At 47.2% G+C, this 10,538-nt stretch overlaps 1 long non-coding RNA gene across 1 annotated transcript in view; it reads right to left on the bottom strand.

The window, feature by feature from the left end:
* Nucleotides 1-2: 2 nt before the first annotated feature.
* Nucleotides 3-10,538, bottom strand: part of LOC119509670 — a 137,197-nt gene continuing 126,661 nt past the window's right edge. The window contains exons 3-6 of the long non-coding RNA XR_005211742.1: nt 6,347-6,547; nt 5,908-6,053; nt 878-988; nt 3-28 (exon numbers count right to left, since the gene is read on the bottom strand). This is a non-coding gene — a long non-coding RNA (uncharacterized LOC119509670). The remainder of the gene's footprint in view (nt 29-877; nt 989-5,907; nt 6,054-6,346; nt 6,548-10,538) is intronic.

The following is a 10,538-nucleotide window of genomic DNA, read 5'->3' as shown; positions in this document are numbered from 1 at the left end:
GTTGCAAGCATTCTTTCTGAACCAGAGACTAGAGGAAGGGAGAAGAGAACTCATGTTTACCTATGCAATTAAAATGAGTGCCCCCACTTTACAGACGAAAAAACCAAGGGTCTCAGAGGTCAAGTGACTTGTCCGAGAGCACAGAGCCGATGCTCAGTGGAACTGGAGCTGGCAGGGATGCCCGGTTCCAAGCACCTCGATATGCCAGGGGGGCCTCGCTTTGAGGAGCTCTCAGCCCAGTGACAGAGAGGAACAGATGCGACCAACATGACCTACAGGGTCGAATGCGGTGATGTGTAAGGAACAGATGCCCGGCGCCCAGAGGAAGGAACAATTCATTCTGATGAGGGAGACAGGACGTCTTCAAAGAACAGGTGGCATTTGAAGGGGACCATGGACGTCGGGTGGGACCGAAGCAGGAGGAGAACTGGGAGAGCAGCGGGCAGTGGAGGGGCCTTTCAGGAGGAAAGGGCAGCACCCAAAAGGGTGGCGGAACCAGAGGGCACCAGCACATTGTCTCCTGCTTCCGACGCCTCGGTAACTTCCATCTTCTTTCAGGACGAAGTCTGGGCCCCGAACACCAGGGCCTTCAGGAGCAGGGCGTCTTCGCAAGCCAAGAAACGCCCCCATCACAGCGGGCCCCAAACCCCTCGCGCCTCCTGCTCATCGACGTCCTTCTTGCTGGGATGCTCGGACCACGTTTTCCACTCCCTCTCCCACCCCTGCACTCTGTCAAGCTGCGTCCCACTCATCCCTGAGCATCAGGAGCTGCTTCCTCCAGGATGCTTTCCCTGAGCTCTTCTCCCCATCAGGGCAAGCAGATTTAGGCCCCATCGGCCTCCTGTAGACCCCCCATTTCTCCTACCCCAACACTTACCAAACTGTATGGTACTTGCCAATTTATGAGCCTGAATTTCCCATGAGGCTGTGAGCTCCGTGCCCACAGGGCCAGGTTTTCTTCCCCAGAGTTTAAAACAACACCAGGTATCTAGGAGGTGAGAGATAAAGGTGGAATGTCTGACTGAATGAAAGAACCAACCAAGGGAAGAGATGAGAAATGAGGGAAGAAAAGAAATTTGGGGCCAGATTCCAAGTAGGGCATAGGGGTCAGGGCTTTGATGCCAAGTTAATTTGTTCCATTTTTATTCTGTGGACGATAGGGAAGCACTGATCGGTTTTGAGGAGGGAAGCAGTATGTCCTGTGGATCAGGTTTCCATGCGGTGGACAAAGAGGGAGCAGGGCTGGAGGCAGGGCAATGCTTTAGGAAGCTTTGGTGACGGTCCAGCCAAGAAATGAGAAGGCACATGCATGGCTCACTTAAAAAGACCTTTCTAAAACCTGGAACCAGGGGGCAGAGAGCACGTCCTGGCTGTGGCTAAAGCAGCCAGGAGCTGTCCATTGATGCCAGAAATGACTGCTGTGGACAAGCCTGGGGAGGGGTGAGAAACCACCATGTGCATGTAGGAGCTCTTAAGAAATCCTGCATAAATAAGTGGAGGCACTGACAAGAGAACCCCTGGGAAACCGCCTATTACATGACTAAGGCTCTGAGAAATCTCTGCCAGTGGCCTGGCAGAACGTGGGCCAGCCCAATCTATCCCTGGAAATCTCCGAGGGCTTCTGGGAGCCTGTGGATTATGGACTGTGGGAATCTCGGGCCATAAAACTTTCACCCAGCTGCTGGAGTGCCTGGCTGGGCAATTAAGGAGGATTCTTTCAAGCAGATCAAAAGGCTATGGTGAGGTGATCTCAAGGAGCTTTCTGCCCTCCCTGCGAGGAAGGCAGGAGTCAGGTGTCATTATCCTCATTTTACAGATGCGAAAAGTAGGTTCCCTGGTGACTAAGTCCTTTGCCTGAAGGCAAACAGCCAGCAAAGGGTGGGACCCAAAATAAGCGCATCAGTCACCCGACTCCCAGGACACAGTTGTCCCAGAGCCTCCCATTGCGTGGAAGATGGACTGTTTCTGGGAAGTCAGGCCCATGTTAGGGAGATTAGGGCATGCAACAGTCCATGGGGCCATTCCAACCACTTAGTTGGCACTTTTTCCCTTTACAGATCAGGGAACTGAGGCCCCATTTGTAAGGGGTTGTCTGGCTTTGAATCCCAGTTCTGCTGTCACCAGCCCTGGGACCCAGGCAGGTTCCTTAACCTCCAAGTCTCAGGTCCAACATATATGAATTGCAGATATTAAGAATGCCTCTCTAATGCAGTGATCGTGAGGATTCAGAAAGGTCCAGCACGTCACAAATAGCAGAAGGCCCAGCATATAGTTATCACTCAACAGTGATCTGAGTTTGAAACATAACTTTAGGATCTCTATCTGTTCATGGTCTGGCTATTCAAGAATTAAGTCCAAATCTTAATATTTGACTAACTCCTTCCCTTCCAGGCCAAGGAAGTCCAATTTTACTCTTCCTAATCTCAACCACTGGTCATGTTTTCAACAAGAGGTGATTTATTACTCTTAACCCAAAGGATACTTGGTACAGCAGGAATACTCTTCTAGTCACAGAGACAGGTGTGGCTTGTGAGAGCTTCAGCATCTCACTGGGACCCTGCCTTGTACTCCCTGGTCTTGCATTTGCTGCTTTGTTATCAATAGGTCCAGTTTACAACCAATTTTAGGCAGCCAAGAAACAGCAACTTTGTTTGGGTCAGTTGGGTCTGCTTTTCGGGGAGCCCAAACCAAGACAAATTCTTCCATGAAAAATAGTCTTCATTTTTAAAGACAATACTACATTAGGTAGACCTCGGCATTAAAATATGATACGGACCAAGTCTGAGAAATAGAAACCCCTGATTACAACCCAGTGCTCTTTCTCCACAGACTCCTCTAGCACCAAGTGCCAGTTAACTCTTTTTTGATTTTTCCAATCACAGTCAAAACTTCCATTTACCCATAATGCTTTCAGCATTAGAGACCTCCACCCAGTTCCTGGGTTTGCCCACAGCTTTCTGGTTCACTATTTGCTCTGGCTGTCTCCCCGTGCATACGATCAGGGCCAGGATTAGGGCAAAGCAGATGAGTCCCAGTCATGCAAGTGCAGGGTCGGATCCTGTCTTTATTTTAAATTTTGGTATTTTTATCATGCATTTTTACATTAATTTTGACTCTTTAGTATTGCATTAAACTTTTATATCTCAATTACTGAATCCTGTGGCACCGCCTTAAATTGTGCACCTTAGGTCAGTGCCTCACTTGCATCATGCTAGTTCCTGTCCTGAATATGATGTGAGCCCTTTAAGAGCCTGGGGCTGGCCGGTGCTCAACTCTCAGAGGTGAGTTAATTAATTAACTCTCCAGGGCCCAACAGAGAGCTGCTATTTGGCTTATTCCATGTTGACTTCCCACCATGCCCTTTGATCCTTTTCCATCCAGGTCAAAACTTTAAAGGGGGAAAAAAAATCATGGTACTTTCTAGTCCTTTTCCTGTACAGCCCTCAGAATATCTTCACATAGTTAAGGGAAGCATCTTCTCAATGACTTATTCAATTAATATGTCCTCCTCCTAGTTGCAGACCTCATCTCCATCAAAAGGTGTGCCTTTACTTAGCTCTGCAGATGTTGCATATTTCAAACTGCTGCTAAGAGGTCTCTGGCATACTTATATTCCACAAAGACTTGTCAAATTTGGCCTTGAGAGTTTTTTCCTTCTGCATATTTTAGAAAAATTTGGAGGCTAATAAAACAATTTTTTAAACAAAATTATGTAGTCAAACTTTCTGTGTCCTGCAATTTTTATTTTTAATTTTTTTTTAGTTTTTCACGTGTCTTATAGTGAGCATATTAGCTTTCCATTGCTTTGTAACAAATTAGAGTCAGGAGTCCAGGCACAGCTTAGCTGGGTCCTCTGCTTAGAGTCTTACCAGTCTGTAATCCAGATGTTGATTGAGCTGCATTCTCATCTGGCAGCTTGACTGGGGAAGAATCGACTGCCAAGCTTAAACAGGTTGTGGGAAGAAGTCATTTCCTTCTGACTGTCTGTCTGAGGGTCCTTGCTTTTTGATGCTGTTGGCTAGAGGCTGTCTATGGCTCCTAGAGACACCTGCAGTATTCTGTTTGCCATGTGGGATCCTCCATAAGGCTGCTTACTTCATCAAACCCGCAAGGAGACCCTCTACTAAGACCGAGTCTTATATGACCTAGCCAAATCACTGCAGTGACATCCCATCACCTTTGCCATATTTTATTGATTAGAAGCAAGTCACAAGTCCTGCCCACACTCAGCAGGAGGGGGTTCTACAAAAGCACGGACACCAGGAGATATGGATGACGGGTGCTGCCCTAAGTTGAACTGCCACAGTGGGGGACTCTGTTTGAACTTCAGCAACCATGTCTCCCCCTCTCCCATCAGAATACCTTCACCTGAAGGTCATGTTAATCTCCTACTCTCCCATCTCACAACAAGAGGATGGGGGATCTAGACCCAAGGGAAGTCACACCTCACCACCTCCAATTATATAATTTCTTTGAAGCCATTTGCTTTTTTTAACCTTAGAAATTCTTGTGACATTGCCTTTAACTCCATTAGATGTCCATGTTTATTCTTATGTAAGAACATAATGTCTTAAAATAATTGCTCATAGATTTCTTAACTTTTTCCTCCAATGCCTTCAAATGAAAGCATCATCTGCCATGCTTCTCATATGGAAGTATGTGGTTGTGTTTGAAAAGGACACTTTAGGCTGTATTCATCCTAGTTTCCAGATTCCATAAAGTTTCCCTGGAGGGTCCAGAATCTCTTTGTATAAGTCATCAGAGGGCCTCCTGGGAAGGAATGTATTCTAAGGAAAAGTCACCTAAAATTTGGTCATCTCTACCCCATGTTCATGATATATCTGACATTTAAAAACCACCTGCACTTAATATTTTTCTTTAAATTGAATCCCTGTATTTTTACTTTTCCTCTTTTTCAGCAGTAATATTCAGTTATATTTTTCCTAATATACTTTGAAATAAATGGGTAATAACAAAATATTTTTCATCATAATTTGCTTAACATCAACACTCATCTGATCCCCTGTGGTGGGCAGCCTCTAAGAGAGCCCCCGCTGATTCCCACCTCTTGATAGTCACGCCTTGTGTAATCCCCTCCTGGGTTTCTAATTAATAGAATTTGGCAAAAGTGATGGGATGTCACTTCCAACATTAGGCTATAGAAGTCTGTGGCTCTCTCTCCTGCCCTCTCTCCTGCTCATTCGGACAAAGCCAGCACCATGTTGTGAGATAAGCTTTGGAGAAGCCCACGTGGCAAGCAGCCAGGGAAGGCCTCCTGCCAACAGCTCGTGATGGACTGAGGCCCTCAGTACAACAGCCAGCAAGAAACTGAATCTGGCCAACAACCCCGTGAGTGAGCTACAAAGGAGCTCCTCCCCAGTCCAGCCGTTTGGGAGACCCAGAGCCAGAGGATCCAGTTAAGCCGCCCCTGATTCCTGACCCAGAGAAGATGTGAGATAATAAATGATGCTGTTTTAAGCCACTAAGTGGTGGGGTCATTTGTTACACAGCAATAGATAACTGATATTACCCCACCACTACCACCAATGGATTGTGCCCCAAGATTTAGAAAACCTCATCCTACAGAAATAGTATTGAGGCACTATTCCAAGAATAGGGGATCATGATGAAAAGCAGAGGGACAACTTGAGTGCAGTGACTCAGAGTTTTGCCGATATGCCTTTTCAAGCCTTTCATGCCTTGGAATTTGCACCAGAACCTGTGATGGTAAAAGCTCAAGCAGGAGAAAACAAAACAAAAAAGAATTATTTCATGAATATCTCCATGAGATACTGGGAGGCAAGGTGGCCCTGCTTTGGTGCATATGCAACCAGACAAAAGATGGCAAGACCTTCTCTTTTGGTCGGCATGGAATTCAGGGACTGTAGCCCCAACAGCTACACCAACCTGTGGGTTTCCAAGACTTGGCTGGAGCCAGGCAGGAGAAGAATAAACACTACACGGGAGCCAGAAGGACTGCATTCACATGTACACAACAGCCATCCCCATGGGACTTCCAGAAATAATTGGGGTGAGATCCTTGGCGGGGGAACCTAGACAGTGGGTAAGAGATTGTTACAAGGTAAGTGAACGTGAATATGAATCTTCATTGATGATCGACAAAGTGGAAGGCATGATGGATTTCATGACCCTAATCCTCCTGGGGACTTAGGAATATAAAATATTTCTCTCCCTAACAGTATCTTAAGTCCATCCAGGACAGGGATCTGCCTTGTCTTCAAGTGTGAAGCAATGCACTAGACACCCAGTGAAGAGTGTGGGTGGGGAGAAAGACCCAGTGTCTTTTCTATTTAGAGATTTTAATACAATTAAGCCTGCGCTTCACCTGCTTGGCTTTGTCCCTTGGCTTGAAGCTTCTTTTTTGCAGGTTTTGTGATGTCCAAGGCTCCACAGCACAGTCACCAGCCAGCTGCCTTCCTCCTCGTTTACACCACTGCCAGGCCCCATCGCAAAGAGTTGTTCTAAAGTACGACCTCCAGTGCCTCCGAGCCGAACCCCCTCCTCAAGTTCTCGGTGAGCAATCAGCCTGGAAAATGCGGGATTGGGATAAAGTATCAATGCCTCTGTGTACGACTTCCAAAATCATGGAGGGGAAGAAAACCAGATGAGGAATCAAAAGCCTTGGATTCTGGTTCCAACTTTATCAGGACCCACCAGCTGTGTGAGCTCGGTGAAGTCATTTCCTCTTCTGTAAAGTGGAATTAACGATAAATGCCGTTCTTACATCACACTGTTATTATGAGACTCAAATTACAGAACGCAAGTGAAAGCTTTGTAATATGCAAGGTTATATACCAAGTAAGGGGTTGTAATCATCAACATTATCATCAGCATCTTTATTGCTGGCTGTTAGAAGGTAACAATAAAAGTTTAAATGTATCAGGCAAAGTCCAACCAGGTAAACAGAAACCACTCTAAGTATTTGAAACAGGGGGAAATTCGTATGGGGAATGGGTTACCCAGGTGATGGAAGGGTTGAAAAGCCAACTAGAAAGCAGGGAGGCAATCCAGAGATGAGTAATTGTCAGAAGCCCCAACCACCCCTAAGCTAGAGGGACATGGGGAGGAGGTAGGATCCCAGAACCCAAGGCCTGGGGTCACCATACAGGACAGGAGCTGGAGCCAAGGAAGAAATGCAACCACCACCAGAGACACCTCCAGAGACAGAGGGGAGGAGAATACTGAAGCTTCTCCTTTCCTGCCACCCTCCTCTCCTGCCAGTGCCTCCCATTGTCTGGGCCAAGCCTGAAACCAGCTGAGACAGGAGCGATGGATAGATCTGCGGCCAAGTCCTGCACCTAAGAAACCCTCTATTTAGCCAGAAGTGCAATAATGTGCCAGAAAAAAAAAAAAATAGCATAGCAAACAGACCCAAAGTCCCAAAGACTCAGAGGGCAAAGGAGCATGGGAGTTCATCTGGTCTGACCTCTCGTTTTACAGGCAAAACTCCAAAGAGGAAAATAATGTGACTTACCCAAGACCATGACCCAGCTGGCCAGGGGCAGCCTAGAGCCGGAGCATCTGGCTTCCCAGTTCCTGGTTCTGATTACAATAAGAGGCAGCAGAGGCTCCTCAACCCAACAGGGGGCTATGTTCCAATAGTTGATATCTAAGATAACTGTTTGACTCTTTGGACTCATTTTCCCAAAGAAACAAGGGTATCTGGGCCAACTGTGTTCAGACCATCTATCAAAGGCCTAGTTAGTCCCCACTACTGGAAAGAAAGGCAGCTTTGTCATCTGAATTCCAAATGAGATATCAAGAGGTTGAGAAGCATCCTTCTCTGATCCTCTCTCCGTCTTCTCCCTCTGCCATTCCAGCTGAAGTTTTGCCTCACTCTGCCAGTAAGGGGGTGGGGGGCCTCCTCACCTGCCCCTCTGGTGAGGGGATATTCCTTTGTCACCTCCATCCTTTGCCCACAGTGCCTATTCCTGGAAGGGTGTCTGCAGGAGCCCCTCAAGGACGGGAGGCAAGTTTTGGTTGTTTGGTTTTTGTTTTTTTTTTTTTGCCCTTTACATCCTTTTGGCACACCCAATCCTGCAATTCTTACCCACGACAAACTTCTCCCTAGAGGGGTCTGAATTAATATCTTCAGCATGGGTGATGGGAAAAATATGGTCCAAATTTTATATTTGGAAAATGAGGAAAACAATCCTTTTTTTTTTTCACACTCTAAGTTAAACAAAGTAAAGTCTACAACAACTAAAAGTGTTCTTGCTGGTAAGGACATTTAGGCCAAATCTGGGAGAAGTGGGGGTGTGCTGGGGAGACGCCTACACGCAGCATCCGTCCCTCTACCTAAGCGGCGTCTGCCAGATGGGTGCTCGGTTTTGGGGGCTGCAGCGGAATTTCCCTCTAGCTTTGGCAGAGAATTCCTTAAACGGCTGCAGGGTTGCCTGCACGTGATCTTCCGGTTTGAGACTTGCCACCTGCAGTTAGTGAGCTCTAATTTCAGGAACCAGTCATCCCAAGAAAGAAAAAGAACTACCCATTGAACCAAAAATGAGAACGTGAGCGATTCCTGGGAACTCATAAGAAATGCAACTTGGTAGTGAAGGCAGAAATGGAAACTATAACATATTTCCTGTTCTGCAGGATGAAATGCAGAGATATATTTCCGTAAACCTTGACCACTACCTTCCCGTCGGAGAGAACAGGAAATCAAAGTTTTTACAGCTTTGGCAGCATTCGCGCCCCAGCGCCCCTGTTGTGAAGGCCCCCCACCCCTCTCCCCTTTGCCCCTGCCCCCTGTTCCCATCTGCTGGATCAGGGTCACCCTTTACAGGCACGCGGGCAGCACCAGTTTCCAAAGCCTGTGGTGGGAACGGCACCCCCTGGGGTTGTGCAGCACTTCTATTAGAACATGTCCTGCTGATGGCCCTGTGTCCCGGCTGATGCTCACAAGGTCATGAGCTCCCGGCTGAGTGACAGGCACTTCTGAGTCCCTGGCACCTAGCACAGTGCCTGGTATGTGGTCAAACCTCAAGGAACTCCTGGTGATTTAAGAAGCAATGAATTTGAAAGGAAAGAGTAGGCACCACTCTTAAACAGGAAATAAGTAATTATTTAAAATAGGAGCAAAGTCCTAACGTAGCTGTGAAGGTAAAGATCTCTGGTTCTGGGGTCAGAAAGCTAAGCCTTAGTTTCCTCATCTGTGAGTATGAACTGACATGATGTCTCCGCCTCATGACTGCCACGTCGCAACACTCAATAATCTTCATTGTCATAATGAAGTACACTGTTGATGGCAATTAATCACTGAAACAATAATCCCGAAAGCAAAATTTAGCAGTATTTGCATCCCACACAGAGGGATATACCCAAGGGCATATTTAGTTGCTCAGCTAATGTTTGCTGAATGAATGGATGAATGAATGGGGGTGAGGAAAGATGAGAGGGAGCGAGGAGGTGGGAGAAACAGTGGTACTGGACTGGGGTCAGAAGGGATACAGCTTGAGCTCTGCCATCACTAACTTTGTGAATTTGAGTATGTTGTTTCCCTTCTCATTCTCATTTGCTCCTCTTTAAGCTCGGGGGTCACGGAAGATGTTCCAGGTCCCTTCCTGAGGGTCCCCTCCAGCGGCTCCAGCAGAGACAAGGGCTCCCACTCCTGGGGAGCTTCTGCTGTGTTCCTTCAGATCCTGCAGGTGGTGCTGCTGAGTTAAGAAGGAAACCTGCTTTTTAATGACCTTGTTCCCAGCAGCCAAATCTCTGTATTAATAGCAGACAGGAATTAGGGTAATCACTTACTTGTTGCTGAAAATGCCTGGGGCAGTGAACCAGCCTCTCCACTTCCTTTCTTGCCTACCTGGCCTCTTCCTTGGCAAGAAAGTGCCATGGGTGTGGGGAAGGAGCTGGCGCTGGATCCCAGGTCCAGTTCCACCGCTTCCCACCCGGTGACCTTGGGCAAATGCACCTACTGTCTTTGGGCCTCTTTTCTCATTTGCAAAGTGAGGATAATAATACTGACGCCCAGGAGCATTGGGAAAATTAACTAGTGTACATAAATTGAAGAGCCCAATGCCTGGAGCCTAGTAGATATTCAATAAATGCTTATTCCCTTTCCACCCTCTTGTTTGATTCACTGTGGACCATGCTTAGTGCTGGAAAAGAAACGAATAGGTTGTGGTGATGGAGTGATGAGGAGGTGGGCTTGCAGAGGAGGACAAGCAGGAGGAGGAGGAGGAGAGGTGTCCCAGGCAGAAGGGACAGCAGGTGTAAAGGCACTGCCCATCTCATCCAGCCCCCACCCCCATCCCTTACAAAGGGATCCACCCATCCAGTGGCTCTGCCCTCTCAGCCCCCAGTCCACCTTTGTTTGTCCTTCTATGACAGCAGTCATCGGCCCCTGTCATACCTTTTATGTACCTGGCCATGTCCCCCTCGATGGCTCCCTGAGGATCAGGAGTGCATTTTATTCATCACTGTCTCCCTAGAACCTGCTGCAACAAATGACTTAATGAATAAACCAGTGAACATATAATGTTGGCATTCATTCAATCTCTCGTTGGCTATCT

This window comes from Choloepus didactylus, chromosome 14 (genome assembly GCF_015220235.1).
Source record: "Choloepus didactylus isolate mChoDid1 chromosome 14, mChoDid1.pri, whole genome shotgun sequence".
In the NCBI taxonomy this organism is placed as follows: domain Eukaryota; kingdom Metazoa; phylum Chordata; class Mammalia; order Pilosa; family Megalonychidae; genus Choloepus; species Choloepus didactylus.
Note: the sequence above shows the minus strand (reverse complement) of the source record. Positions and strands in the feature narration are given on the sequence as shown.